Here is an 18,473-nt window from a genome sequence, read left to right as displayed (position 1 = left end):
CTTTAAGAGGTATAAAAATCACTCAGCTGGAGAAGAAGAAAAATATATAAAAATACAAAGGTGACAATTTCTCCACGTCTCTGGCTCCTGGATCGCTGAACAATTATTTGTGCAGGCTGCTAATGGCTCTGCATTGCCGTGACCTCTCTAAGACAAGCGAGACCAGGTGAATACATTTTCCAACAGCAAACTAAGTTTTTAGTGATGAGGTGACCTGCATGTTGTACTTTTTTAACTATTTAATGGATGATAAAAATTCAGAGATTTATCTGAGGTTTCAGAGTTACTTGTCACCAGCACAGGATGAAGTGACAAGTTGGCAAGTTGTCTGGCAGTGGCTTTCTTTGCTCTCCCTATAGAATACACATAAACGTTTGGCCAAAACAAAGGGTTATGGGCCCTTTACACTGGTCGACAATTGAAACGATCATCACTAACCAGCATTACTAGTAATGCTCGCTAGCGATGATCTTGCAGTGTAATCGCACCGCCGATTATCCGATGAACGCTTAGCTCGGAATTCTTACATAACCTGAACCTGAACCTTGTGTGCCGAACTTGAAACCACAAGTTCGCTCAACACTAGTGGTGAGCTGATTTCTGATGCAGGCCAAGTTCATTTGGGGAGGAGTTCCTGTTTGTTAACTTTGGTAATCTTAATCTATCTGCTTCATTACCTGACTGCCATTATCATCAGTCTGCTTCAATAACTGACTGACCTCTCGATTTTCTGTTTACCATCATCATATCATCATAACATCTGGATAGGTCATCGGTATCTGAACGGTGGGAGTCCAACATGCTGCACCGCCGCCAGTTAGCTGAAGGAACCAGTGCTCTCAATAGTTCTCTCAGATTTTCCTAGGCCAGTGATGACACGTTCATCGGTCACGTGGTCCAGGTGCAGCTCAGCCCCATAGAAGTGAAAGGGGCTGAGTGTGATGCCAAGCACAGCCACTAAACAATGTACGGCGCTGTGCTTGGTGAGCTGAGAGAAGGCCACGGCGCTCACAGAAGCGCCGATACCTCCTTGAACAGCTGATTGCCGGGGGTCCCACGTGGCTTGGAAAACCCTTTTAACTTCTGTATATTTGTTGCCTGCCAGTGGTGATATGTGCTTCATAATATTAATCTTGCAACCCTCCAGTTGTAATATAATTTAATCCTACTGTAAGTCCTGGAGGTATCTGAGTACCAGACCCCATTAGTACCCAGGAAAAGCGACTGCTTTAGGTGAAGCCCAGTTATGCAGTCTTGTGAACAACACCCATCAGATCAGTTTTAACTGTACCCATTATAGCTGCAGCACATGATCTATATCAATCCTGTAGCAAGGCCTCTGTCTACATAATTCCATTATATTGTATATTTGCCATAAAGCTTCCTGCCTGTTGGTAGTCTATAGATTGCTTAGCTCCAGTGTGTATCATTTGCATTCCTGATTACTGAGCTATTGCATTTTTTTTTATTCAATCTTGGTATAAATCTGGCTTTTGCTTCTGAACAATGCAGCAGACATGAAGAGGTTAAGCATTTTTCGTTGAGCATTGAATCTAAATGGCTGTCATATCCTTGGCCTTGTGACCCCTTCCAGAGCCCACGTGCATTGTTCTACATTACTGTGTGGTCTCTGTGGCGGGGCTGACTTCTCCTTCCATCTCCCAGAGAGAGAAAACCGGCCTGTAAAATTGATGACATGGTATAAATGAAATTATCTTGTTGTATCTGGCTTCTTCTGGACCAGCACAAATGTCATTTAAGACTATTTAATTACACAGACGTATGTGACGTGCCATCTGTCAGGCGAACAGTGCGCAGGTTAAAACTCAGAATGAATGTCGATGTAAAGAAAGGCGGGTTATTGCAGCGCACATTATTTAATAATGGTGAATGTTAATATTTATAACGTGAAGTGGAATACATAAATCAATTATTCTGAAATTAACTTTTGCTACCGATGCCAAATCATAGAAGATAGATCGCAAGAAATCTTTACTGCCTAATATATCTAGTTAAAGTCACCGAGGATCAGCACAAGAAACCTGGAAGGAAATTCAATTCTTATTAATGCGGAGGAAAGGCCTGTGTAAGCAAGTAAGAATAATAGTCATCTATGAGACATACACATTATCTAACTACTGACCACCAGACTGACAGAGATTTATCACAGCTAATAAATATGTGTGCAACGGGCGCGTCCCCCCAGGGCCCTTTAAGAGGAAAAAACTGAATTAGTCTTACCGGTAATTCCCCTTTCACGAAGCCTCCATGACGGCACCTTACTTTGAGATTATCCTCCTCCTAGCAGGCAGGGACAGGAAGCTTCAAAAAGGGCCCACCTCCTTGCCATCCTCAGTGTCTTCTGGACTTGACAGGCCCTAAATTTCAACACTCACACCACAGAACTTCTATTCCTTAAGTTTAAAACTTAGAACAAAAGTCAACAAGGTTATACAGATTACATTTCATATATATAACTACAGAGCCTTATTATTGTATTTCATAATTAGGTTTCTTCCTTTTTTTTTTTTGGGTGGGAATATAAGCGGTGCCGTCATGAAGGCTTTGTGAAAAGGGAATTACTGGTAAGACTAATTCAGTTTTTCCCCTCGCCTCCATGACTGCACCTTACTTTGAGAACTAGCAGATAAATAACTTAGGGTGGGACAACCACTTGAAGAACCTTTCTCCCGTATAAGAGGTCTCTCCTAGCATCAATATCGACCCTGTAGTGTTTGACAAAAGTATGGGGATTGGACCAGGTTGCAGCTTTACATATTTGATCTAACGAGGCAGATGCCTCTTCCGCCCAGGATGTCGATACTGCCCTGTTAGAATAGGCTTTCGGATTAGAGGGAGGTTCCTTCCCCATTACTCTGTAGGCATCACAAATGGCCGACTTTAGCCAACGCACAATGCTCGCTTTAGAAGCCTTTAAACCTTTTCTACTCCCTAGAAACTGAATGAAGAGGTTATTGGATTTTCTCCCGGACTTGGTATCCGATAAATATTTCAAGAAACAACTTTTGACGTCCAAACTGTGGAAAGCCTTTTCCGCTTCAGACTTGGGGTTTTCACAAAATGAGGGAAGAATAACTTCCTCCATCCTGTGAAAATCGGAGACTACCTTGGATAAGAAAGAGTTATCAAACCTCAAGACAATTCTTTTATCTCTAACAGTTAAGAAGGGTTCTCTAACAGAAAAAGCTTGTATTTCGTTAACACTGGGAGCTGAAGTAATTGCAACAAGAAATACCGTCTTGAGTGTCAAGTGTTTAATGTTCGCTACCTCCAAAGGTTCAAATGGGGGATTAGTGAGCACTGAAATAACCAAGTTCAAGTCCCAAGGAGCAACTAGTGGTCTTATTCTAGGTCTAAGTCTGTTGGCACCATTCATGAATCATATCATCCATGGGTTAGAGGCCACCCTTTCGTCCAAAGAAGCGCTCAAGGCCGAAATCTGCACTCTGAGGGTGCTGGGTTTTAACCCTTTGTTAAATCCTTCTTGTAAAAAATCTAAAATTGAGGGAATGTTGCCCACTTTAACTGAAGGATTCTAAGAGCACCAAGAAATGTATTATTGTGTCTTATTTCCCACCATTTTAGTGATGATAAGATATCCCCTGGGATTAGAATCAGCTTGTGTAATGATTCTTGAGTTCAATCCCAATGTTGTAACGTGTCTCTGAAGGGGTCGGCAGTGTAGCTGGGCCAATTTACCGCTGGGATACATGCTGTTAAGGATCCGATGAGGGCCATAGTTTGGCGGATAGTATGGGATCTTTTCCCCCTAAAACTTCTTATTTGGGATTGACTGTTTTGTATCTTGTCCTCTGGCAAAAAACACATCTGATTGATCGAATCTGTAAGTATGCCCAGGGACACCATCTTTTGCGTGATTAGAATCTGAGATTTCTCCCAATTTATAATCCACCCCAGGTCCCGCAATCTGTCTCTGGTTTTTAATAGATTGTTTTCAAGGTCTGTTTTGGAATCGCCTACTATTAAAAGATTGTCCAAATACAGTATTACTAGGACGTTCTCTTTCCTCAGAGGCGTTATCATCTCCAACATAATTTTTGTAAAGAGTCTGGGCGCTGTCGTTATACCGAAGGGAAGAGCTTTTCAGGGACCTAGCTACCGAGGTGGCTGCAATATTGGGTTTAAAAAGTGATGCGGCTGCGTCCCAAGTTTTCCTGAGATTTGAATCTACCTTTTTATCCATGGGATCACGAAGAGATCCCGTATCCTCAAATGGCAATGATGTACCTTTCGCCAATTTGGAAAGGGAAACATCAATTTTAGGACAATTCAAAGATAGATTTAAGTCCTCATCATCAAAAGGCAGTCTATTTTTAAAACCTTCCTATCCGTGTTTTTCCATTCTCTTAAGATTAAAGAATGAAGGTTTTTATGTATCGGGGACACCTTTTTTTTCTTCTTGAGGACTACAGGAGATCTGCTGGTCAGAGGGTGACATCCACCTTGACCAATGAGCCAGAACTTAAAGCCCAGCATCGGAAGTAACAAAACCTCCGACGTCATCCGGCCGGCGTTTACCCAGGACAGCCCGATCAGGACCCCGAATGACATCACCTGCCGGAGCCGAGATTCTCGGGCAGTGGGCGGCCAATAGAATCCGGAGGAACTCCATATGAGTGTCCGGATGCCGCGGCCTGCCCCCTCTACTGGTGCACATGTGGGGAAAATACCGACCGCGGCAGGCACATAGAGATGGAGCTTACTTGCCCAAGGTAAGCCCCCCAGCAACCGCAAATGTGGCTGCAGCTCCAGCTTCGTCCCCTCTTCTTTATGGCCCCAGAACTGAGGCACAGGGACTCCTCCTGCTCCTCCGCCTGCCAGGGACAGGAGGACACTGAGGATGGCAAGGAGGTGGGCCCTTTTTGAAGCTTCCTGTCCCTGCCTGGTAGGAGGAGGATAATTTCAAAGTAAGGTGCCGTCATGGAGATGAGGGGGAAAAAGTACTTGTTTTTCGTGACTCCAGTTGCAGTGAAGCAACAAGGGCACAGGGCCCCTTTTAGTGATACTTTGGATGATACCCAGGTGTAGGAATGCCAGAGTGGTGTAGGGTGGCCTAAATGTCCCACATATGTCACCGTGCTCCTACCTGGATATGCTGGATCCTAGGCATTGGCTCCGAAGCAATGAAAAGGGGGTTTGTTGATGAAAGGGATGGAGAAATAAATTTAGTCTAGACCTTGCGATGAAGTTGATAACAGCTTTACTTTGCATAAACGTTTCTCCAAAGAAACTCAGGCTTTAGCTTGGTTCCCAGCAGGGTTTAGTATGTAAACTGACAGGAAAACTTGTTTCTGCTACGTTTGGTGCTCTCTGGCTCTGCTTTACTGACAAGCTGAAATAGAATCTCTGCTTCTGCAGGATGCTGCAACTTCTCTCTTGTAGTCTGACTCTAGTTTGTCCAGGGAACTATACTTCCTGGCTTCAGAGGCTTCTAGCTGTGGACTACACAGCCAGCAGAGCTGGAGGTGCTCTAGCTGACCTGGGCAAGGCACGTCCAGCAGAGACGTGCACCTGCTGCACACCCTCCCTTGGAAGGGGGTAAAACAGAACCTTCCCCTAGAAGGGGGGTAAGCTGAACTAACCCTAAACTAAACTCCTCCCTCCTTGCAGCAAGTGGGACACGCCTACCACACCACAGAGGGGGTGGTAGAATCGAAAGGAAGGTTCTATTCTATGTACCTGTAACTCTGCCATTTATGCTGCCACCTGCTGGTGAACCAGGCATATTACACATAAACATAACAGTTGCAAGATAGGAAATGCACATTATACAGGACCTGGAAATAAATACACAGATGACATGATATTAGCCCATTAGAGATAGTAGCAGGGTGCACAAGTGGTAATGCCACTCTGGAGCGTTACATGTGGTGTCGATAAGAAATCTTTTTCATATTTGTTCATATTGATATGTGCAGGTTTGTCCGTATTGGTGGCTGCAGCTCATTTAAAAGGGTTATTTTATGATGATAACTTTTTGAATGGACTGGTTGCTGCATATGGGTGAGATGGTAAAACCGGAGGGAAGATTCCCCGACAGAATGTCACTCACTTGGCAGAACAAGAAATCTTTACACACAAGAACATACGTGCTAGCTTTCATTAATTGGCCTCTTATTGCACCCCACAGCTTCACCCTTTCTTAGAAGGTTCTTCCCCCTTTTTGTGACACATCTCTCCTTTATGTCACGTGTGTGTATGTGTGCATGTGTGCACTTTCCCGGTTTGTTGTGCACGAGGTTCTGTATGTGTGCATTGTGACACTTTTCGTCACTTGCGGTTGTCCGTGGCAACGTGTGGTGTTGTGTACATGTGGTGGCAGTGTCTCGGCCTTCTGGCTGTTTCCCAGGACATGGTTGCCACGCATGTCGTTGCCGGTGGTAACAGCTGCAGTTTGATAGGTATTTGTACACTTACCCTTTAAGTGGCTTTCTTCCCTTGCCTGGTGTAGGAAGGGTTAACTCCCTTCTTAGTGTGTGAACACTGGGTGTGTCTATGTGTGGGTGTGGCTACTTGGGCTATTTAGCTTCCGCTGGATGCCAGTATCTGAGGGGTACTTCAACCATGGTTAGCTGGAGTCATCCTCCTGGTTATATACCATCTGCCAGTGAGGGCCACCCTTGTGGTCATAAGTTATGTTAGACATTATTGTTCTTGTATTGTTATATGTCTAGTGGTGTCTTTCTCTTTATTGCAGCTTATGATCCTGGGTTCCTGTGTGATGTGGGCTGTGTCCGTTTGTGTTCTTGTGGACAGCAGCTCTCGTGCATGGGTTCCAGGCTGTGTGTCTAAGGCAGGTACGCGTAATACTAGTTTACTTACCTGTCATTGCCATATGCTGTACATGTCCCCCTTTCCTTGCAGCCTGGCCACTGAGACTCCTGTTCGTCCGTGATGTGGAGGAACAGGTCGTCTTACTCTGCTCCTAGTCCAGGGCCACCCTGAGGGCTAGTAGGGATCTTAGGTTCCTGAGTATGAGCCCTCCTACCATCAGGGTCGGCTCATACAGCTAGGAGACAGGGTCAGAATTAGGGATGTAATAGGAGGTTACCTGCTCCCTGATTCGATTCCTTTCCTGGCCTAGCAGCTATCTTTCATATTGACATCCCACGGATTAGAGTTACCCCCACTCTGATCTGTGACAACTGCATAAGTCAGATGGCGAAGTCTTGAGTGCATTTTGTCTCCCCCAGCATAATCATGATCTGTGCCCTGCACCCTTTGTTTACATCTAGGTGCAAGGCTCACGGGGAATGTCTGTAGTATCAGGTCTCTGCCTTTCTTTCCACTCCCAGTTCAAACATCACAGATTCAAGCCTGTTTGAAGCCCTACAGGAAAAAAGCCTACCCTAACCCATGACACCTACAGGGCAGGATCCATAAGAATGAGCAGGACACCGCCCTCAGAAGCAAGGTCATTGATGAGTCTCTCTCTGGGCACCCCAACCTGGATTGTACCCTGTCTCCTCTGGATACTCACTGGTGCTAATAGGACATACGGACAGAGGTCATCTTTGAGTCCGCTCCATACACATGGGATGTAATTTGAATTTGCCATACAGATTTACTACCTAATATTAAGCAAAATCCGCTGTATTAGATAGATAGATACGTAGATAGATAATTTCCATATATTACCTGTAAAGTGACAAAGTATGGGAGATGTTCCATTTGGCGGATCTCTGGTTATGTTACGCCATGTTAATAATTCATGAGGTTATTTTTGTAATCTTCTTCGGATGCTCCTTTTCTTCCTCTTCTCTGTCCATTCCTCCATTACTGGAGTCACTATCAGATTTAGCACAGCCAGCCTATTCCTCCCTGTGCACGTAACATTCATCTCTGTCCACTTCTCTCTATAGCATTTGCACTTTTGTACCAGATAACTAGGCCAGACAGGCACAGAGAGCAGCAAGATTTTCCAGGTCACTTTCAGTCAGCCTCAGTTTCCAGTGCCTTGTACGAGTTTTCTCTGCTCAATCACATACCTGGAAATGTCCCCAGAAATCCCAAAGCCTCGTTAACTTATAGGACATATTCAATAAATAGAGGTTCTATTCTATAAAAAATTTTGAATTTGCATTTATTTTACTGTATTGTACAGTTTACCTGACCTGGATATAGAATGGGAAATTGTCTAGAGATTTCAGCTACCGTACCTGTGACTTAAAGGGGTTATCCATTATAAAACATGCCCTCCAACGCCTGGGCCTCTCATATAGATTTTACTTACCCCATGTTGCTTCTGATCCCCGCATGGCCACCAATGCATCTCTGGAGATGCAGCGGCGGCCATGCGGGGATCAGGAGCGACGCAGGTGCCAGAGAGCGGAGTAAGTATAATCTATACGAGTGGCCCAGGCATGGGGGGGGACATGTTTTATACTGGATAACCTCTTTAAAGTTCCTCCGTGGATGATGTCAAAATTCATGGCACTGGTTTCAGTATTATGTAGTTACTGTGTTGCACTAGTGCATTATCTAGGCTTTGCATATGGTGGTATTATGTGGGCACTTTGTTGCGCTATTGTGGCTGTGCATGGCAGAATCATTTAGGCATTTTAGACGCCGGTCTTAAAGGGGTTCTCCGGGCTAACCCTAAATTTGGGGCATAATTCTAACCTGTGGAGGGAAGAATGTTAGTCTGGTACTTGCCTTCCACAGCGCACCCCTTTCCAAGATTCGTCTCCCGGTCACGTGACTGCTCCTTTCGGGCTTTCTGGTCTTCTGGTAAGGCCTCATGCACACGACCATTGTGTGTTTTGCTGTCCGCAAATTGCGGATCCGCACAACACGGACGGCTTTTGATATTACTGCCTATTCTTGGCCACAAAACCTTTTGTGCAATGGATGCAGCCCCATTGAAGTGAATGGGTCCGCATCCAAGCCGCATCCGGGGCTCGGATGTGGACCAAAACAACGGTCGTGTGCATGAGGCCTAAGTCTCCGTCTTCTTCTCTTCCTCTCTTCTCTTCCTTTCTTGAGCAGGAGATGGATCGTCATGAATGACGTCACTGCCTCCTGCAAAAGAAAGCTCCGGCCGGCTGTCTTCACTCACCGCGCATGCGCACTAGCATTCAGCTAGTGCGCATGCGCGGGATTGCCGGCCGCTCTCTGCAGTGTACAGGCTTCTATGTAAAGCCTGTACTGACTCCTGCACAGAGCGATGTAAGAGCAGGAGTGACAGCATAGCCACAGTGGCTGATTGCTATGCTGTGGATCTCACTGGGGGCACTGTGGATGGCACATTGAGGCAATGAGGATGGCACATGGGGGCACTGGAGTTCACTGGGGCACTGTGGATGGCACATGGGGCACTTTGGATGGAAATGGGAGCACTATTGATGGCCCATGGGGGCAGTGGATGTCACTGGGGAAATGTGGATGGCACATTGGAACACTGGATGTCACTGGGGAACTGTGGATGGCACATTGGATCACTGGATGTCACTGGGGCACTGTGGATGGCACATGGGGCACTTTGGATGGCAATGGGAGCACTATTGATAGCCCATGGGGGCAGTGGATGTCACTGAGGAACTGTGGATGGCACATTGGATCACTGGATGTCACTGGGGCACTGTGGATGGCACATGGGGCACTTTGGATGGCAATGGGAGCACTATTGATAGCCCATGGGGGCAGTGGATGTCACTGAGGAACTGTGGATGGCACATTGGAGCACTGGATGTCACTGGGGAACTGTGGATAGCACATGGGGCACAGTGGATGACACATGGGGCACACTGGATGGCACTTAGGGCACTGGTGGTGGTTCCGTCGAAGTTATGAAGAGGTGTCCATGTAGATATTGTCCTTGTTCATGTTTGAACTCGTGCTAACCACTGAGCTACCATACTGCCAATATATGTCAGTATTATGAGGGCTGCCATTTATTACTGTATGGTTGTCTGAAGAGGACATGATAGGGCACTGTTATGTTTTTGCGTTAGAGTACTATTATGTAGACACTACTTTACAAGTGTAATATGGGCAGTGTATAGGGCTTCTGTTTGCTAAAGGATGATGGTACCTTTTAGGCACAGTATGGCCCTATTACATCACAGTGTGGTAGTATTACGTGCACATTGAAGGATGTAGTACTCTTATTTGGTACTGTGTGATTAAATGATTTAAGGACCATATGGTTCTGTTGTCACTATTGTAAAAGTACTTTGTGGGAATATTATATGGGCACTATATGATACTGTTATTTGGCAGTGCATGGAGGTATTATTTAGCCCCTACATGCCCTATTATTTAGACATCATGATGACTGTATTAGGGTGGGCCCTGGTGTTTTTAAGGGGATTTGCATTATTTAGTGCATTTTTTGCTGATATTTTTTGCAGTTTTTTAAGATTGAAATTGGCAGCTGCAGATAATGTAGGACATTATGTGGGAAATACTAAATGCAGAAAAAACATACATTTTTGTAGTGGGTTTTTTCATCCTTGATATGCCTTTTTTGGATGAATTGCATTTTTTTTACATTGCAGAATGCTCTGGGTTTGACTTTTTCTTTACACCTCATTGTCTGAAATTTATCTCCCATAGAGCACTTAAAAAAACAAACGCATGTGAAATATGTGTTGCTGTCTTTTAATGGTGTCTTCGGCTTTTTTACCATACATATGGGGGGAGATTCATCAAACTAGTATAAAATAGAACTGGCTTAGTTGCCCATAGCAACCAATCAGATTCCACCTTTCATTTTTCACAGCTCCTTTGGAAAATGAAAGGTGGAATCTGATTGGTTGCTATCAGCAACTAAGCCAGTTCTACTTTACACTAGTTTGATAAATCTCTCCCATGGTGTTTTTGGCCTCATGCACACGGCCGTTTTTTTTGGTCCGCATCCGAGCCGCAGTTTTTGTGGCTCGGATGCGGACCCATTCACTTCAATGGGGCCGCAAAAGATGCGGACAGCACTCCGTGTGCGGTCCGCATCCGTTGCTCGGTTCCGTGGCCCTGCAAAAAAAAATATAACATGTCCTATTCTTGTCCGCGCTTTGCGGACAAGAATAGGTAGTTATATTAAAGGCTGTCCGTGCCGTTCCGCAAATTGTGTAACACGCACGGACGGCATCCGTGTTTTGCGGATCCGTGATTTGCGGACCGCAAAACACACAACGGTCGTGTGCATGTAGCCTTTGTGTGTTTTCCCCCATACATATCTACAGAGAAAGTGACATTACAGGGGGCACATACTTTACCAAAAAAAAAAAGTTGCTAAAACACACTATACAGGCAAAAATGCGCCAAAACAGGCTACATAACACAAGTCAGGCACTTTTTGGCCCGCAAAACTGTTTGTGAAGGACCGGTTATACTCCAATTTTTTTCATTAAAAAAAACAAGATAATACGTTTCTTGAGGACTCGGCATATATTTTATTTGCGCATTAATGTATTTTAAAGTACATTTATAGATGTAAGAAGGAGTTGGTCCACCACAAAATGCTAATAATTTATCTTGTTCATTTCCTCTGCTTATAAAGAGCCACCACAGGAACACCAGTTACCCTTGTGCAGCTATTATTAGTTATAACATGGATTGGCTTCATTAGGTTTTGCAGTACAACAATCTTCAGATTTATCAGTACTCGCTAGGGAAGAATCTGTCTTGGAAGATGAAGAATCCTGGGTAATGGAGAAAGGCTGGCGAGGGCCTGAGGAAGAAGACCCATCTTCCACATAAAATCTTCAGAAAAAAAATATGTCGGCTATGTGCAGTTACTTATTGAATCCGGAGTTTTCCTGAAGTTCAGAATTAATCTAGAGATATTATCTTATCCCATGGGGCACATTGCAGATCAATTTCTGTTCGTCCTTGTGATGCTTTTCAATGTGAACTCTGGAAAATAGTTTTTTGTGAGGAAAAGCAAAATGTACAAAAAAGGAAATGAAAAGTAATACCTTGTCATTACCTTACAGGAGAAGAAGTGGATTCACTAGGTTGCTCAGGATTTGGCTTTGGGCTAAACCAGGAGAAGAGTCTAATGGGTTCCCCAGCATTTACCTTTTAACCCCCTGTACAGGGATCTGGACTTTAATGCAGGAAACCCGCAGGTTGCTACCTCCTTGAATAGTCTCTATTAGCTGATAAGAACAGAGAAAATGGAACCAGGACATGGTACAAAATTAGCAGGCAGAAGACACAGACAGACAGGCAGTGGTCAGGGCATAGTCTGTTCACAAAAGTAGACTCAAAAGTACAAAATATAATTTGTGGCTCATCCAGAAGTGGTTTGTACAAAGTGCAGTTTTTATCCCCAGATGACGAGGTATGGTGGCTTGCAAAGTGGTAGTTAATGGCAACTCTGGTGTGCTATCTTGCTGATGACTCTCTCTTTAACTTGTGGATATAGGTGTCCACTGTGAAATGCAGTCTTACAGTTAATCTGGCCTGGAAGTTATCTGGGTGTCTGAACCGTAGTCCCTTACCTGCAGCAGGATCTGTAACGCTGTGGCTTGCTGGACACTTTGCAGACAATAAAACAATGTAGCTTTTAAGATACCTGCAGTCTCTCAGGAGTAGTGGTCTCACAGAAGAGTAGAATCTTGTGCTGGTCCCTAAGACCCTTGGAACAGGAGAAATTGGATGTGCTTCCTTTTATCCACATTGTCCTAGCTAGATCTCCCCCTTCTGGCAGGAAGTAGGATCTGCTCACTCCTACCAAGAGGGGAAGAACAGTGTGGTTAACCCTGTCCCTGCCAACTATACCTTGCCAGGCTGGTGTACATACATAATTTAACAACTGCAGATACCCCAGGTTACATAATAACTGCTACATTGTGCTTAAAAAATAATGCCATGTAGACCTAAAATTATAGCATAATAGAACACTAAAATCAACCACCATACAGTGAATAAATGAGACTAGTTTGCAACATATCCCACTGGAAGAAGTCTGGAGCAGTCCATGAATGGTGGATGTCCCAGGCAGCAACTCCTTTTACTCATGCTATGCTCCAACCTAGACTCCACTTCCCAGGTGTTGTACCTGTGCATCTTGAATCAGAACGAGAGGCACAGTAATGATATTGGGAAGATTAAACTTGCATTGTCTGCTATGTCTGCGCCACCTTTGTCTGCTCTTTACTTAGGCTACTTTCACACTAGCGTTTTGGCTTTCCATATGTGAGATCCGTTCGGGGCTCTCAGAAGCGGTCCAAAACGGATCAGTTTTGCCCTAATGCATTCTGAATAGAAAAGGATCCGTCCTGGCACACCATGTAAGTCAATGGGGACGGATCAGTTTTCTATGACACAATCTGGCACAATAGAAAACGGATCCGTCCCGCATTGACTTTCAATGGTGTTCAAGACTGATCCGTCATGGCTATAGAAGACATAATACAACCAGATCTGTTCATGACAGATGCATACGGTTGTATTATTGTAACGGAAGCATTTTTGCAGATCCATGGTGGATCCTCAAAAAAAAGCTATTGTAAAATTAGCCTTAATTACACACACAAAATCATCCACAAGCATCGTCCGCAAAAATAAACCACGTCCACAGGTGATTTTATCTCTCATTCTTGGTCGTCAGCCTACGACTGTATCGGCATCTGCCGTTTCCTCGATCCAATTGTCGTAGAAGAAGATTAGCATTTTGCTCAGCGCTTCTTCACAATAGTATTTGCCATCATTTGGTATAATTACTGTGTGTATCTGAGATGCGCACACAACAGCAGGGTTTTCTTAAAGACATTTTTATTGTGTCTAGTATTGAATAAAATAAATTGAATGAAAGGAAAATAATAGCGAGGACTAAATACGAGGTTTTATGTTAATCTTCAAAAAATCCATTAAAAAAAATAGCGCAGCATAATTTATAACTCCCCAAATAACACGCGAGAATAAGAATAATTAGCACCTTTTAAATAGCTTTCATTATTCATAATAGTCATAGAAGCGAGTCCCAACAAAGGCGCATTGTTCGTTATGACTAATCTCTGTTACAGAAAATTAAGAATGTAATTCTTATTTCCCCTATTTAACTTATCATTTTTTAATCCGTGCCTGATATCAGCTTGATAATTAATTATCCCCTTGCCTGCCAGTCCTAATTAACCCCCTGCAGACGATGTAACCTTCATTGACTCCTGTGGTGATCAAGGCTTAACCCTGCAGTGAGAACAGATTTAGATGATTGATCGGTACTGATGTAGCAGTGTTGATATTGTTCTTTTAATAGTATGGGGATTCGTTGTACATCACTGTGAGTTATAGCTGCATTCTGCACTTTTCTTGCTGAAAGATCTGATTTTACGGCCAACAGAACACAGATGGCCTACATATATTTGGACAACACAAGCCATTTCCATGAAAATGTGTCACCCACATGTCACTGTTTTTCTCTCCCTCTAATTTGCGAGAGGAAGAGATCAATTTGGAAATAGGATTTCTCATGCATATTGACAGACTCATGACCGCGGCAGTACCGTCATATATGTGCAGCGCCAGACTGGCCCTCCAGAGTACCACATTATATCCTAATGGGCCCCAAAGATCAAGGAGAAAAAAACACTTAGAAACAATAAATTACAACCAGCCTCTATTTCAGTCACATTTTTTCCAATTTCATCCCATTTGCACCCCATTTCACCTACATTGTATGCAATATTAAATGGTGACATTACAAAGTCCAACTTGTCCTGCAAAAAACAAGTCCGTTTTCAGCTGTGAATGGAAAAATAAAAAGTTATGACAGGGAAAGGCAAGGAGTCCAAAAAACGAAAATTTGCTGGAAATACCCCTTTAATCAAGTGTTAGCATTTTGCTAGGATATTCCATCACTTTATGATTGGTGGAGGACTGACCTCTGGGACCACCACCAATACCAAGAATGAAGGGGCTGCAACACCATATACTAGAAAAAGTACCTAGAGCTGCCCAAGTATGAAGTTTTGGTCTGTTTGTGTTTTTATTGCCCAGGAGGCCAATCTATGCCCTCTTCTTTTGTACGGGGAAATCACTAGTAGCCCTATATACCCCAGCAGTTACACACTGTTTATTTTTATTAACTGTCCCCCATAACAGTACCCTCGACAGCACCCACCCCTTAACAATGACCTCCACAGCATCCTGATTCCTTAATTGTGACCTCCACAGCGCCCCACCACCTTAACAGTGACCTCCACAGCATCCTGCCCCCTTTATAGTGACCTCCACACCACCCGACACCCTTATCAGTGACTTCTCTCCCTTAACAGTGACCTCTGAAGCTCCCCACCTCCCTTAACAGTGACCTATAACAGAGAATAAAAATGATGGCTGAGTTACGGGAACCTGGTGTAAGACTGAAGACCTGCGTGCTTCTATTGGCTACAAAATTTTTGGGGTAATATTTCAAGAACGGTACATCCTAGAGATCTGAGACCTTTACAAAAGCCTTCCCAGACACCTGATGTACTTATGGATGCTATAGAGGACAAACAGACATTGATTTTTATTATATATATATATATACACACACACATTAAGTGGGTCATTTACTATGCTGCATTACACCAGGTCTAAAATTGTGGGCGGGGAAGGGGACAGGCCAGTAGGACCATCTCATTCATCATTTTCTATGCCTGTTTTAGGCGTAGGAAAAGTTCTAAATGTAAGACAGCTCGGAAGCTGTCTTACATTTAGACTGGTCCTAGATGCACCAAAGTTAAAGATAGGCCTGTGCCTCTTCATAACTTTGGCGGTTCACAGTCAGTTTAGGGCTTTATTAAGACCGGTGTCTAAAACGCTGGTCTTAATAAATGTGCCCCTGGCTAAAGGATGTGTCAGTTATACATTGTATCAGCATGCATCTCAGGGTGAGCTCCCAAGCTACTGTATGTAGAGAGACAGCAATACAATGTATCAGTGTAGATCTCATGGTGAGCGCTCTCATGATCTGGTGTGACTGTGACAATTGTACAATTTATCTGACCGGTCAGGTCCAGCAGAATAACAGGTGCTGCCCTCTCTTTGCCAGAGGCTATCACACTGTATGGCAGGAAAAGTGCCAGTGTTTGACACTCACATGCTGCACAAAAGGAATATCTAATCTAATCAGACAGATTCAGTATATTTACAGGCTAGCTGGCTATTATTATTACAGATAAAAAAAAAAACGTGAATACTATAAAAGCATCTGGATGCTGTTAACAGTGTCGGCCCTTGGTAGATTCTGAATAAAGTTGGCATATACTTGGATATATTTTGTCTGAACTGGTGCATTTATGGGGATTCCCTCCTTCCTTCTCCACTGTGTGGCCGATGAGAACATGGCGCACGCGCAGAGCGCAACATGTTCTCCAATGAGAGTATCGAAAAAAAGCTAATTTGGTATCATATCGATCCAGGTGAAAAAGTATTGATTAGTGATTGAAAGTTCGATACCCAGTGCAACCCTTATGTGTAGTATACTTTTTTATTTTTTATTTTACTGTATACCTATGCTTTATGTCTACTATGATGTTCTGTACTGCAAAAATAAAAATAGTGATAGATATAGTGATTTATACTAGCCTGATGAAGGCCTCTTACCCTTCTTCTGGTGAATGGGGCCCTTTGGATTCCTTTGCAGTTTGGAGCTGTTCGCAGTATATATGCCAAACTTAGGCTCCAAACTTAATGTGAGCATAGCCCAACCTATAACAAAGAATTGCAGTTAACTGTCAGTATATTTACACAAAAGGGGGCTGGTCCGTGACAACTTCCCTTCTTAATATCATGAAAATAAATTTCTTGATGTTAAAAATGAAACAGTTGTTGCTTTAAAATTATATTTATGGATTATATCAGCCAGTAATTGTGTTGATCTAATATATACCACTACAGTAACCCGCCCTCTGGCAGTAAGATTTATTTTAATCAACTTTCAGAATAAACAAATGCATAATTTTTCGACATTTGCCTACTTTCCGATACACTTTGTCCATCTGTTAACAAGTGTAACACCCCAGAATGGTGTTACCACTCCTGCACCCTGCTACTGTCTTTATTGGGCTAACACCAATGTCATCTTATGTATATCTGTCCAGGTCCTTCACAATGTGCATATCTATTTCTAGTGGCAGCGTAAATAGCAGTGTGACCGAGAGAATGGAACCCTTCTTTCCATTCTAACTCTCCCTCTGAGGAGGGGAGGGGTCTAGTTAGTTAGAGTGAGTTCCAGTTTAACCCCTGCCAGGGGAAGTTGTGCAGGAGCATGTCCCTGCTGGACGTGCCCTGCCTAAGCCAGCTAGAGCACCTTCAGCTCTGCTGGATATGGAGGCCACAGATTGAAGCCTCATGAGCCAGGAGGAGTTTTCCCTGGTGTAATCTAGAGTCAGACTACAGAGAGAAGTTGCAGCATAGAGAAGAAGCAAAGATTATATTTAAACCTGTCAGTACAGCAGAGCCAGAAAGCAACCGATGTAGGAGTGAGGAATTTGCCTGCCACAGTTTTAATGTTAAAGCCTGCTGGAACCAAGACAAAGTCTGTTACCCATTTGAAGAAACGTTTATGCCAAGTAAAGCTGTTATTGAAGTTTATTACAAGGTCTGGACTTAAGTTATTTCCTTTATCCCCCCCCCCCCCCCCCATTCAACTACCCCTTATTTGCTGCTTCGGAAGACAAAGCCTGGTGTCCAGGGTATCCAGGTAGGAGCACCGTGACACAACATTACACCAAGGGACATTTTAGGCCACCCTACACCACTCCTACACCTGGGTACCATCCACAATATCACTAAAAGGGGCCCTGTGCAATTGTTGCCTCGCAGCAACTGGCGTCACGAATCACAATCTATTTGTGGACCCTGGGAGGTGGCCGCCCATCGCACAAGCTTTCAAATTCCCTTGTTAAAAAAAAAATTCAGGCTGAGCTGCAAGCCACGAATGCACCACTGTCTTCGCCATATTATCAGATTTGAATTTTTGCTGACTTGCAAATGATTTGCCACATAATCCACTGTCAGTCATCTATCCAGAAGAATCCATTCAGGAGCATGCTCAATGTTGTCATCAGTCGTGGACCTTCTTTGAACTTCTCTATCCATTCATCAACATTTCTTTCCAACAAAACAATTTCTTCATCCTGTGCACAAAGTTTTCACAAGATGTTGTCACCAGACACACACTCGGACCACAAAATAAAATAATGAATCATTGTACGCCGCTCATCTTTCATGCCAAGTCACAAGTTGGACAGCCATTGTTTCTCGCACCGCAGTCACAGATGATCAGACGTAACACATACAAACCTGCACAGCAATGACTGGGGAGATTATGTAGAAAAATTGTATATTTAAAGTGTTTAAAATCTATAGCCGGGGTACAGATAATTTTTGACTCACCCTCATAATTCTCATGTATTTGCATACAGAAAACAAAAATCTATAAATGTGACATATGTCAAAACCGCTCTTGCATTTTTTCATACTTACTTAAATCC

General features: G+C 43.6%; 1 long non-coding RNA gene across 1 annotated transcript; it reads left to right on the top strand.

Annotated features, from left to right (window-relative positions):
* The first annotated feature begins 1,806 nt into the window (after nucleotides 1-1,806).
* Nucleotides 1,807-17,413, top strand: LOC120980107. Its single transcript, XR_005774468.1, has 3 exons — nucleotides 1,807-1,818; nucleotides 7,450-7,456; nucleotides 17,294-17,413. It is a non-coding gene; the product is annotated as an uncharacterized LOC120980107 (long non-coding RNA).
* The last annotated feature ends 1,060 nt before the right edge of the window (nucleotides 17,414-18,473 follow it).

The sequence above is a fragment of the Bufo bufo genome, chromosome 10 (assembly GCF_905171765.1).
Source record: "Bufo bufo chromosome 10, aBufBuf1.1, whole genome shotgun sequence".
NCBI classification, from domain to species: Eukaryota; Metazoa; Chordata; class Amphibia; order Anura; family Bufonidae; genus Bufo; species Bufo bufo.
Note: the sequence above shows the minus strand (reverse complement) of the source record. Positions and strands in the feature narration are given on the sequence as shown.